Below are 14,466 nucleotides of genomic sequence, written 5' to 3'. Positions count from 1 at the left end.
AAGATTGTGCATATATTATTCTTGCCGCTGTCGTTATGTGTAATATTAAGTGTCTATCATTCTTGGTAAATTTCTGTCTAACTATTCCGAGAAGGAAAAGTTTTGGTTTCAAGGATATTTTCCTTCCTATAATTTCTTCTATCATGTTCTTAATTTTTTTCCAATTTTTTTTAACTATTTGGCATGTCCACCACATATGATAGTAAGTACCCGCTTTTTTTCAACATTTCCAACAAATAGGAGAGAGTTTGGGGTACATTTTTGATAATCATGCTGGGGGGAGATGCCACCTGTAAAACATTTTATAGATGTTTTCTCTATATGGGACTGAAAGCATTGTTTTGTAGTTGGATGTCCATAATTTTTCCCATTCCTGTAAATTTATTGTGTAGCCAAAATTTTGACCCCATGCTATCATGGACCCCTTTACTTCTTAGAGAGGCCCCATGGAGGCTTCTCCCCACCTTTTCTAGCCCTGTTTCCTGCCAGGAGTTTCCTAGAGAGACCCCATGGAGGCTTTTCCCTGCCTTTTCCAGTTACAGTTTTGGAGGTTCGGGTTTGTAAGTGGAAAATGATTCTTGAGAAGAGGCAAAAAAATCTTGAACACCCGGTTCTTATGTAGAAAAGTTTGTAAGTAGAGTCGTTTGTAGGTAGAGGTACCACTTTATTGGATAGCTGGTCAGACCGTAGTTTATTCTAATCTCAGCATTTCATTGCCTATTATTCAGGACATGATACCAGGAAAACAAATGGAGAACCAATTTAGAAACGTGAATACATGATTCAAGCAGCCTAACTGTTGCTTATACCCTTGGAACTCACCAAATGGATTTCACCAAAGTTAGATTGATTATGTCCCATACAGTCATCAATGGACTACTTCAGAGGAGGAAAAAGCATCAGCAATCTTGGAAGCGAGATGAATAATAGGCAATGAAATGCCGAACTAGTATGGGGTTCCTTTTTGTTTGTCTAACCATGGTGCTTGGTATTTTTGATTTTAAAAATCCCTAGGCTTCCTAACAATGATCAAATTCTAGAAAGAAATAGAAATTGGTGGTAGTTTGAAGGCTTTTCTCTAGACTCAAACTCTAACAAATAATAGGTGAGGAGGCCAAGGCTCAGCCTACTTTGCTCATTGCCTATTTTTAATGCAGCTTGTTTTGTTTTATTGCATCTGTAAATCTGTATCTTTAAATTCTATCTGTAAATTTTTCATGTCAAATGCTTTATTTATATCCAAACTGGGTCAAATTACTCTCAAGAAGAGAATTCTATCTTTGGCAGGTATCAACATATTTATATCTAAGCTATAGCTATAATAAAGAGAGAGAATATTAGTTGGTTCCAGTGGTGGGCTCTTCCCAGTTTGCACCGGTTCTATGGAACCAGTAACAATAATAATTAATAATAATAATTTATTAGATTTGTATGCCGCCCCTCTCCGAAGACTCGGGGCGGCTCACAACAACGATAAAAACAATATTATAATGGCACAAATCTAATATTAAAAAACTAAAAACCCTATCATAATTAAAAACCAAACAGCACATACATACCAAACATAAATTTTAATAAGCCTGGGGGAAAGGTGTCTCAAATCCTCCATGCCTGGCGGTATAGGTGGGTCTTAAGTAGTTTACAGAAGACAAGGAGGGTGGGAGTAGTTCTAATCTCCGGGGGGAGTTGATTCCAGAGGGCTGGGGCTGCCACAGAGAAGGCTCTTCCCCTGGGGCCCGCCAGATGACAAACCACTGGTAATGTCACGGTGATGTCACGGAACCAGTTCTGTCTGTGGATGACACCATCTTTTCTTTTGAACTTTTTTTTGGGGTAATTATTTCTGTTTTTTTTCTTCTGTTCATGCGCAGAAGCTGAATTTCCAACACTGTCCATGCATCACCATTTGTTTTTGGCTTTTGGAGGGGTTTTTTTTGGGATTTTTGGCACTGTGCTTGTGGCACAAGAAGAAGCAAGCCAGCAGCGAGGAAAGTTAGAACCGACCCCTGGTTGCTTTGGATGTGTTAGGAAATTGTGGTTTCACAAAGTCCAGTTTTTGAAGGTCATAGTTTATCAGGCTGATAACACTTTGTCAAGTCAGACCTCGTTATGATATACAGTGGTACCTCTACTTATGAACTTAATTCATTCCGTGACCAGGTTCTTAAGTAGAAAAGTTTGTAAGAAGAAGCAATTTTTCCCATAGGAATCAATGTAAAAGCAAATAATGTGTGCGATTGGGGAAACTACAGAGAGGGTGGAGGCCCTGTTTCCTCCCAGGAGATTCCTAGAGAGGCCCCAGGGAGGCTTCTCCCTGACTTTTCCAGTTACAGTTTCAGAGGCTCGGGTTTGTAAGTGGGAAATGGTTCTTGAGAAGAGGCAAAAAAATCTTGAATACCCAGTTCTTATCTAGAAAAGGTCGTAAGCAGAGGCGTTCTTAGGTAGGGGTACCACTGTACTTTTCTTTCACATGTACCTGCTTTTTAAGGTATTTTCATGAAAATTGGCCAGGTGTGTGATGACGTATGAACTGTGGTGGCACAATGATTAGAATGCAGTATTGCAGGCTAATTCTCCCAATTGTCAGCAGTTTGATCCTGACCGCTTCGAGGTTGACCCAGTCTTCCATCCTTCTGAGGTCAGTAAAATGAGGAGCCAGATTGTTAGGACAATAGGCTGCATCCCTAAACTGCTTAGAGAGGGATGCAAAGCACTATGAAGTGGTATATAAGTCTAAGTGCTGTTGCTATTTGCTTCCAGTGAGCAGCAATGCCATTTGTACCCATTTCTGACATACAGTTCCCTTTTGTTAGAATAATAATGAAAACTCAAGAACTTAAAAGGATTGGAGAGATATTCTTCTCCTTTGTGTTTTCTTCAGAGATCCTTGCAGAAGGCTTCACCAAAGCAGCAGGCAAGGCAGAGCTGTTCACATTAAGCAAAATAGAAGATGGGACAAGCTGGTTCCTACCTGTAATCCCTTTCAGCTTGCTATCAAAAGTTGCTGCTTCCCCCCATCTTATAATCAGGTGGAAAAGATTTATTATACACTGCTCAAAAAAATGAAGGGAAAACTCAAACAACACAATATAACTCCAAGTAAATCAAACTTCTGTGAAATCAAACTGTCCACTTAGGAAGCAACACTGATTGACAATCAATTTCACCAAATGCTTCTGTTAACTGTGAATACATGAATGTGGCAGGATGGCAGCCATAGAAACCAGAAGAAACGAGAGCATGGAGAGAGTTCTGTGATGTACATAAATTACTATCTATTCTCTTCCCGAATCACTTCATTTCTTAAAGGATTTCATTTAATCATGTATTACTACAAGAGTAGGTGCAGCAAGACAAAAACAGTTTAATTTTGTGCCTGGTACAAGCTCAGGTGTGTTTGTTTTAACTAAGGCACGCTAAGACCTGTAACAGTCAGTTGGTGATAAATGATCCATACACTCAAAACACTCACCTAATCAAGGCGATTGTCAGAGAAATTATTTGCAATTCGGTGAGCACAAGAACAAGCAAAATGATTCAGAATAATTTATGCCATCATTTAATATGAAAATCTTATCATTTGGAGAAATTCTGCATTATAAGTCATATGATATACCTGCTACAATGTCTTGGCTGTTTATTGTTTTTCTCCTCCCCATGCTAAAAGCAAGGATGGTTTGTTTTTAAAAATGCATTTAATAGTGATTAAGGTACCAGGGTAAGAACCAGGATACTGTGAGTTCTAGCTCCACCTTAGATATAGAATTTGGCTGGGTGACTTTGGGCCAGTCACTCTCTCTAGGCTCACAATGTCAGTCAATTCCTGTGGCAACCAATGGATCAAACATTCAATTGTTCTGGGAGTGGAGGGTAGGGAATACAAGCCTTGAGCCTATGTGAGAACGCTAGAGAGAAATGTATTTTATAATAGTATGTCTCTTCAAAGGAAAAGTGGGGGGGGGGCTCTCCTCTCTGTTCTGCCGGGCTCTCTGGTAGGAGCCTCCCGAAAATTCAAGGATACAAATTTCAGACACACACACCTTTGGAAATTCAAAACAATGTTCTTTATCACAAAATTCAAAATAAACTGAGCACTCTTTTTGTATTGCAAAGAGCACTCGTCCCAAAACAACCGGGTAGTCTGTACAATTTCCCTTAATCAGTCTTTAAGTACTTAGCTAGCTAAGTCTTTAAGTACTTAGCTAGCAGCTGTGAAGAAACTTCACACCCCTTCTTCTTCCACGAAGTGAAACACCCACACACTTTGCTCTGTGTTGGTTTCAAAGATGTGAAAAATCAACAAACAAAGTCAAGGCACGATTCCTGAAGAACTGCGATCAGATACTCTTCCACAACGGCCAACCCCACATACTGCTATTTATAGCAGCAGCCCTAATTACTGGAGCCCCACCCAAACACAGGTGGCCTCTCTTGTCTCCGGTAATATGTCCTTACTTGGTCTCTTCTACGCATAATTCTGCGCTTGCGTGGGTCCAAGACGTCTTCATCTGAATCAATGGAAGATAATGGAGATTGACTGCCTGGGCTGTGTGCCAAGCCCCCCTCTTCAAAGTCACACCCACCTTCTTCTTCGTCCGAGGAAACTAAACTCTGAACTGACTCTGTCGGCAATAACACAGGCCTATAACATGTTGAAGTTTCCCCTGCATCCACCTCCACATTCCCTGGGGCAGGAGCCGGGCCAGAGCCAACCACAACACTCTCAAGGTGACTTTACTTGTTTTCTGAGAAAGGAAGAAGAAACATAAAAGGGCTGACTTCATAAAGCTCATTTTTCAGGCTGTTTTCTTCATAATACGGTTGTGTATCTAATTTCTAATTACCAGAATCCCTTGATGTGGATTATAATTATTTGATATAGTCACAACATTCACATTGCTCTTAGACAGATGCAATCTGGAAAGACAGAAAAGCTTGAACTTTTGGGGAAAATAGCGATAGCAGCTGCAGAATTTGCATATTTTTCTCCCCAACAGTCTCCTTGGAAAATGAAAAATTATACTAAGGACAGGGATCCATAGTTTGACATTCTCTGAATATGTTGAACTATACTTTCCATTGGACCATAAATTGTCACACTGGCGGCTGGATGTGTCATGCACAGGCCATGCCCACCCCATCTCTGCAAGGGCAAAAAGGTCATGATATGTCACCATACATCACATGATGCAATCGAGTTTGACACGCTGTGCATTAGAATATATTTGACAGACAGACCATTCAGGTTCTGAAAATCTGATGTAAATGAAAATTTAATCCATTGTGCGTCAAGTGGTCCCATTGGCTGACAACTTCTCAGGTGGTTCTTATTGATTTCTAGCCTCCTTGCAGTTTTAACCCTTTTCAATGGCAACTCTTCAGTTATTGAAGGCCACTATCATACCTCCCCTTGTTTTCCCCATAAACTAAACATATTCCAAACTCTTTAGAGGTTCCTCAGAAAACTTGGTTTTCACAGCCTTCCCTGAATTTGCTCAACTTTGTTACTTTTTGAACAGCAATACCCAGAATGGGATATAGTACAGTGATCCCTCGAGTTTCACGATCTCGATCTTCGCGAAACGCTATATCGCGATTTTTTTAAAAATATTAATTTTAAAAACCCACTTCCGCGTTTGGCTTCGGGAGTCAGCTGGGAAGCGGCGCGGCTGTTTTAAAAGGTCGCAGCTGGCCTGGGGGGCTTCCCAGCACCCCCCCGAACCCCCAACCCGGGTTCGGGGGGGTGCTGGGAAGCCCCCCAGGCCGGCTGCGACCCTTTAAAACAGCCGCGCCGCTTCCCAGCTGAGTCCTGAAGCCAAACGCCAAAGGCGAACTTCCGCGTTTGGCTTCAGGACTCAGCTGGGAAGCGGCGCGGCTGTTTTAAAAGGTTGCAGCCGGCCTGGGGGGCTTCCCAGCACCCCCCCGAACCCGGGTGGCCGGGCGAGCAGCGAGCGAACGGCGGGTGGCCGGGCGAAGGGCGGGCGAGCGGCGAAGGGCGGGCGAGCGGGTGCTGGGGGGGGCGGGGGCAGCCGACATTCAAAGCAATCTGTCGGCTTCCGCACTTTCGTCGCTCCCCACCTCCACCATCTGCGCATGCGCGGCCATGAGAAAAGGGCGCGCATGCGCAGATGGTGTTTTTACTTCCACAACCCTACATTGCGAAAAATCGATTATCGCGAGGGGTCTTGGAACGGAACCCTCGCGATAATCGAGGTATCACTGTACTGTAGATGGGATCTGACCAGTGAAGGGCTACCAAAATTTTCACTACCACCCTGTGGGTGTGGCTTATGCAGGACATCCTGCATTTTCTTTCAACATCTTTCAGTGAAAATTAGGTGAAGCTCCATTTTCGCTACCCCACTGCGTTACCCCCGTCCGGGCAGTAGCCCACCCCTGGATCTGACCATTGGTAGATATCTTTTATTTACGTCAGGTTGCCTTTGAAAGAAGAAATAGTGTCGTGCTGGGCTTCAGATTATTTAGATGTGTGCCTTACAACCACCAATTGCAAGATACTGTGGAAACTGTAGTATACAAAATTGAAATGGCATTTTGCCTTATCCATTTAAAACGGGTTTCCTTGGAGATAGAAACCCAGGCAAAATTGAATGGCAGTCAGCCAGCTGCTGGTAAAACTACCACAGACCTGGCTGCCCCATTGTTGCTGGGAGAAAAAAATACCAGGAGGAAAAGATACCACATTGTGGCCCCTGGCAATTGCTGACATTTCGAAAGTTGAGTGGGTGTTACAAATCATGCAGATAACATTTAGAATATGATTAACATGGAAATAATTTGGGAACGATTACCATTTTAAAGCAGAAAGTGAATTGGGCCACAAGACGATAAAGGAAAAACATTGCCAGTGAGGCCCAAACTTAATTTTAATTTTAAATCTGTAGTGCTGACATTTGTTTTGCCTCTGGATGGCTGCAGCTGTGATTTTCATTTTTCTGTGAAGTCGTCTGCCTGTCAGAAAGAGCAGCTTATTTTTTTTATTTTTTTTTGGTCCCTGGAAGGACAGAAAAGAAAGATATAATCTTCTCAAAATTTGAATGAGGGTGAAAGAACTATATGCATTATAATTTTAAATTAAAATGGGATCCTGGACATTGACTAACATTCAGGAATGAGTTTGTGTGTTAACATTTTCATCGGATTCTTTATGTTAGCATACTGCTGAAATGTCACTTCTCCTCTTCATTTAATAATGTTGGTTATTACCTATAAAGCCCTATATGGCTCAGGGCCAGACTATTTATGGGACCGTCTCTTGCCACATACCTCCCGGAGACCTATAAGAGTCCACAGAGTTGGCCTCCTCCAGGTCCCGTCGACTAAGCAATACAGGTTGGCGGGGCTGCGGGGAAGGGCCTTTTCTGTTGTTTCCCCGGCTCTATGGAATCAACTCCCCTCCATCCCGAGGTCTATACTGCTCCCATCCTAATGACTTTCTGTAAGGCCATGAAGACTTGTGCTTAGAGGATCGGCTATGGCAATAGAATTTTTTTTCAAGATATATATGATATGCCGCCCACTCCTTTTTGGAGTGGGCGGCATATAAATACAAATAATAAATAAAATAAATAAATGGTGCCAAAGTATCAAAAGCAAAATATGTGAAACTGGTTTTGGTGTGTACAAATTTACACATTCCCTGCAGGTGCACCTTCTAAGGCCCTAAAGCTATTTTTGTAATTCCAAAAATGACAAAATGGGTACATTCTTCTCTAGAACCTCTACAAGAATCATACAACTGAGGATAAATAATGTATTTTACATTTTAATTAGATCAGAATGTGCTTCTGTTGTTAGGTTTATTGTTCTGGGCTTCCACCAGAGGTGGTTTTCTCCTGTTTTGGATCGGTTCACCCAAACTGGTAGAAAACTGCTGGTGACATCATGGTAACATCACAAAAACGGTTCTGTTGGTACCACCACCTCTTTTCCCCCCTGAATTTTTAAAGGGGAATTTTTGGCGGGTGGGGGAATTTTTTCTGGGGTTTTTTTCTGTGCATGCGCAGAGGTTGAAACCAGCACTGCACATGGATCACCATCTTATTTTCAGCTTTTCTGAGGGGTATCTTTTGGGATTTTTTAGCACTGCGCATACCCCCACAAAGCATGGCCATGTGGTGCGGGATGAAGCGAACTGGCAACAAAGTAAATTAGAGCTGTTCCAGTCATAAATTAGAACCCTATACCAGTCATATTTCTTTGACTGATGGGGTCTACAGCATACCTTTCCTGACTGACCAGGTGGGATGGGCCAATGTAATGGGGTAAACATGACTTCACAGTAAGTAGCAGCCCACCTGAGAGTATCAAGTAGGAAAGAGTTGCCCAATCAAGTAACAAATTGGTTTTTAAAAGTTGGTGATAAAATGTACCAATTAAGATGAATCTGCTCGGCCTAAATTAATATCGACACCTTATAGAAACATAGAAACATAGAAGACTGACGGCATGATCCATCTAGTCTGCCCTTATACTATTTTCTGTATTTTATCTTAGGATGGATCTATATTTATCCCAGGCATGTTTAAATTCAGTTACTGTGGATTTATCAACCACGTCTGCTGGAAATTTGTTCCAAGGATCTACTACTCTTTCAGTAGAATAATATTTTCTCACGTTGCTTTTGATCTTTCCCCCAACTAACTTCAGATTCTGTCCCCTTGTTCTCGTGTTCACTTTCCTATTAAAAACACTTCCCTCCTGGACCTTATTTAACCCTTTAACATATTTAAATGTTTCGATCATGTCTCCCCTTTTCCTCTTGATTTTACTGCTAGTAACTGATGTCTAGACAATGAACTTAAATAGCAACAGCAAAAATAATAATAATAATAATAATAATAATAATAATAATAATAATAATAATAATAATAATATCTACTGCTACATCACGCAGTCTTAGGTGCTTGGGAAGTGCCTGACTGGTGATGAAATACGAAATCCAGCATAGTGACCTCGTTTGCTGTGTTGTATTGACATAACAATAATGAAAAAGTGATTGGTCACATAAAATTGTGGGCCAAGGTAAGGTACACCCTAGGTGGTTGGGTTCGGTGATCAGCTCCTCTCAGTCCAACTCATCTCACAATTCTCTAAGGAAAAACACAGGGGATCCTAAGTGTGGCCCACCTTGGCAAGATAGAAATGTATATGGCAGTGATGGCAAACCTTTTTCCCCTCAGTTGCCAAAAGCATATACCCGCATGCTATTGTGCACGTGCCCACACCCAGAATTCAATGTATGGAGAGGATGAAAATGGCTTCCCTCGCCCCTAGAGGCCCTCTGGAGGCTGAAAATGGCCCATTTCCTGACTTCCAGTGGGCCCAGTAGACCCATTTTTTTCCCTCCCAGACTCCAGAGCCTTCCCTGGAGTCTAAGGAGAGTGAAAATACATTCCCTGCCCCCCCCCGAAGCCAAATATGCCCTCCCGAAGCTTTCAAGTGATGCCATAGGTTCACCATCACTGGTATATGGTGTTTCAGACAGGGCTCCTATGTATAGTATATTGTACTGAACATCCCCTTGTGGTTAGGTAAATATTTCCAGAGCTCAATGTGCTGGCAAAGGGTGTTTTATTATGTTTTAATATTTTAAATGATCAAGCACAATTGTTTTGCCTTGCTGCCTACAAATAGCGACATTAAGTATATAGCTTTGGAATATATACGGTCTGCTTCTCACTCTGAGAGCAGAGTCCTTTTAGTAGAGAGAGAAAATTACTTTTTGATTTATAGTGTCTATGAAATAGGATATGGTACCACCATCACAATTATGGGCTATTCCAGTATGATCTTTTCACCTTCTGGACTTTAAATGATTACAAGAATCTGCTGTTTTATTCTTATTTAGGAGATCATCTTCTCAACCTTCAAGTTATTTATTCCTAAATCATTTGAAAGGCCCAAATCTTCTATCAATAAAGTATTTTTCTTTGGAAAAGATTTTTTAAAATTGTGTTGAAAATGTATGAAGTATAAAACTATTATGACAAAATGTATTCAAGATAAGGGATCATCACAATTAGGTACAGTGATTTTAACATTTTATAATTATTAGATGCCTGAATGCATAGTAACAATAATATGCCTTGCTGCATCAAGACAATTTAATTTAATTTTTAATTTATTTGACTTCTATGCTGCCCAATCCCGTAAGACTCATGGCGGCTTACAACAATTAAAAAAAAATACAATGATACAATGACAAAAAAGAAGTCAAACAACAACAATAATTAAAACCCCAAAACCACAACAAACCCAAATTATAACCCCTCTCCCCAAACAATCTAATAAACATCCATACCAACAAACATAATTCGGGCACGTCAGGTGTTTAAATTCACGGCGCTCAGGCCTGTTGGCAAAGCCAGATTTTAACAGCTTTTTGAAAATATTTATTTATTTTATTTATTATTTGGATTTGTATGCCGCCCCTCTCCGAAGACTCGAGGCAGCTCACAACAAGTGAAAAAACAATCCAATACATAATCCAATTAATTAAAATATTAAAAGTTTAAAAAAAACAAAAAAAACTAATAATAATTTATTAGATTTGTATGCCGCCCCTCTCCGAAGACTCGGGGGGGCTCACAACAATGATAAAAACAATATTATACAATTATATAATATACAATATTATAGTGAACAAATCTAATATTAAAAAGAAATATATAAAACCCTATCATATTAAAACCAAACAACACATACATACCAAACATAAAATATAAAGAGCCTGGGGGAAATATGTCTCAAATCCCCCATGCCTGGCGGTCTTGAATAGTTTACAAAAAGCCAGTAAAGTTGGATCAGTGCGAACATCGGGAGGGGGCTGGTTCCATAGAGATCAAAATAAAACAGAGATAAAGAGAAAGTGCAGAGATTCTACAGTACCTAAAGTTGTTTTCCTAGTTTTCATCTGCAATGATTGGGAAATGATTCCTCCCCATTTCTGTTAAATATTTCAAATAAGAGTTTCTGTGTCCATAAAAAATGGCAAAGCTGAAAATATGGCACAAAAATATCCTGTCACTGAACAACATCTTTTAATCCTGAGATTGGAGAGCAATAATTTCCCAGAAATAGTGGGATTTCAGTTTAGTCTCTGATTAAACATTACTAGAATAGGAGAGGCAGGCATCTGATCTTTGGTTGTTGCAAAGAGTTGGAGAAAAAGTTTGCATTGATGAGTAAAGAACTAAATCTTGACAGCAACCGTTCTTTTAAATGATTTTCAAAACTCGGGGGGGGGGGGGAAGACTGAAAGAATATAAATGGACCTTCTTAAATTCCCATGCAAAATATCCAGCATATAACAATTGCAAGAAAAATGCTTTGTTTAAAAAAATCTCTTTTGAAAAACCCATTAAGCTACCAGAATATTCTCAGTAATTGTTGTAGCATAGTTTCCTTCTAAAGTCAGGGGAGAAGAGTTTTGTTCCAAATATGAAACAATTTCTTCAGGCCAGTGATGGCAAACCCTTTTTTCCTCTTGGTGCTGAAAGCACACACTATTGTGCCTGTGTAAGTATCCACACCCATAATTCAATGCCTGGGGAGGGTAAAAATTGCCTCCCCTGCCCTCCCCCCCAGAGGCGCTCTGGTGGCCAGAAATAGCCCATTTCCCAACTTCTGGTGTTCCCGATAGGCCCATTTTTCACCCTCCCCAGGCTCCAGACATGCGTGCTGGAGCTGAGCTAGGGCAACAATATCGCCAAAAAGGCTTCTAGAGTTGTTAACCTGATCCTACGTAGCTTCTGCTCCGGCAATCTCACACTACTCACAAGAGCCTACAAAAGTTTTGCCAGACCCATCCTTGAATACAGCTCATCTGTCTGGAACCCATACCACATCTCGGACATCAACACCCTTGAAAACGTCCAAAGATATTTCACCAGAAGAGCCCTTCACTCCTCCACTCGAAACAGAATACCCTACGAAAATAAACTAACAATCCTGGGTCTAGAAAGCTTAGAACTATGACGCCTAAAATACGATTTAAGTATTGCCCACAAGATCATATGCTGCAATGTCTTACCAGTCAATGACTACTTCAGCTTCAACCGCAACAACACAAGAGCACACAACAGATTCAAACTTAATATTAACCGCTCCAAACTTGGCTGTAAAAAATATGACTTTAACAATCAAGTTGTCGAAGCGTGGAACTCATTACCGGACTCAATAGTGTCAACCCCTAACCTCCAACATTTCTCCCTTAGACTATCCACGATTGACCTCTCTAGGTTCCTAAGAGGTCAGTAAGGGGCGTACATAAGTGCACCAGTGTGCCTTTCGTCCCTTGTCCAATTGTATTTCCTTTATCTCATATATCATATATATTTTCTTCCTTTCATATATCTTCTCCTCTATTTTTACATATTATCTTTATATATATTACTTTATGTCTATTCTCTTCCATATGTATTGTGTATTGGACAAATGAATGAATGAATGAATGAATGAATGAATGAATGAATGAATGAATGAATGAATAAAATAAACGGCTTTCATGCTGGCAGAGATGGCTCCACATGCCACCTGTGGCACCCATGCCATAGGTTCACCATCACTGCACTAGGCTAAGGAAGGAGTCAGAGGGAGAATGTTTCATATCAAATACAATTAGTTCCGAGGTGAGTTCCTACTGGTGCAGTCCAGTGTGCCCCTCCGGTAGTGGCCCGCCGATGATGCAATTTTAGCATGACAGCTCCAGTGCTGCCTTTGCCAGACCATGCGTGCCACCATTTTATTTTTCTAATTTTCGGTTCTCTGTGCATGTACAGAAGGATAATCGTCCCTCTGCGCATACATGGAAGCAAAATCAAGGGGGGGGGACAAGCACATGTGAGTGTAGCGATCACGTGAAACATTACAATGCACAGCAGGAGGAGGAGGTAAGAGGAACCCACCCTTGAATTAGTTCCATATATTGTATTCTTTTCTTTATTGTAAAGACTGGATTTGGAATAAATCATTTTCAGCATACACTGTAAGAGGCACAAGCATCCTTCCAATTGTTGTTTCTTAATAACTTAGCATTTTGCATTTATTTTTATTTATTTTATTTATTTATTTAGTCCAATACACAATAATACAAAATGAAGGTTATAGAGGGTATGGCAGAGAAGAAATATGAGATATAGGAGAGACTATAGGACGGGGGATGGAAGGCACTCTAGTGCGCTTATGTATGCCCCTTACTGACCTCTTAGGAATCTGGAGAGGTCAACCGTGGATAGTCTTAGGGTAAAATGTTGGGGGTTTGGGGATGATACTATAGAGTCCGGTAAGGAGTTCCACACTTTGACAACCCGATTACTAAAGTCATATTTTTTACAGTCAAGTTTGGAGCGGTTAATGTTAAGCTTGAATCTGTTGTGTGCTCTTGTGTTGTTGTGGTTGAAGCTGAAGTAGTCTTTGACAGGCAGGACATTGCAACATATGATCTTGTGGGCAATACTTAGATCATGTTTAAGGCGTCGTAGTTCTAAGCTTTCAAGACCCAGGATTGTAAGTCTAGTTATTATCCTTCTGCACATGCACAGAAAACCGAAATTTGATCCTAGAAGTAACATGATTAGTAGCTATGATCACAAACTGTGTATTTCTGTTTTTAAATATTGTTAGTCTAATATAAACAAACTTTATGGAACATTCGCCCGTCCCCCAAAAAGACTTGTAATAATTTGGTTAGATACTACAAGAAACAGATGTGAGAATGGACAAATAAAAATGTGGAATTACACCAGATCAGACTTTTTCCATCCATCTATTGCTAATAATAGTAATTAATAATATCGCTATTGCACGCACACGCACCCTGTTGGAACCCAAGCCAAAAAAAGTTCGCCATCACTGGTGTAGGTAGGATACCGACCACGCTAACCAAGTTACCTTTGAAAAGCAAATGAATTCATTTCACACATTTTGTGCATAGAAGTAGTTTCACTTGATGGGCTGATGGACTCTCATTATCAAACAGTGAAGGCGCTTAAACATGTTGCCTTTTTTAACACAACTATGTTGCAGGGCTTTCAACTGTTTTTCATTTTTAACAGAAAGACTTACCTCAAATTAAGTAGGCAGCTAATTTGTATGCTTTGAACATATTTTCCATCCACTCTTCCCTGGTGAATTTGTTCTATTTTAGATGCTTAAATCGAAAACATGGTTCATGATGTCAATTTCATTAAAAATTACAAACCAACTGAAGGTATGTTCTATATACAGAACGTTTAAGTACTACTAGCAATTCTTGTCTGCTTATTACATATGGGAATCTAATTCGAGTCACTATGGATGGCTTCAATGCTTAATTTCTGGGCTAATTTTGTTTTACCCACCAGCATCCAGAGAAATTGGGTATCATATGATGCTAGGATGCTTTGTACAGATGGTTAATTGGTTTTGTTTATAAATTGCCCAAATTACCACATTAAGGAAACG

The sequence above is a fragment of the Erythrolamprus reginae genome, chromosome 1, assembly GCF_031021105.1.
Source record: "Erythrolamprus reginae isolate rEryReg1 chromosome 1, rEryReg1.hap1, whole genome shotgun sequence".
Lineage (NCBI taxonomy): Eukaryota > Metazoa > Chordata > Lepidosauria > Squamata > Dipsadidae > Erythrolamprus > Erythrolamprus reginae.
Note: the sequence above shows the minus strand (reverse complement) of the source record.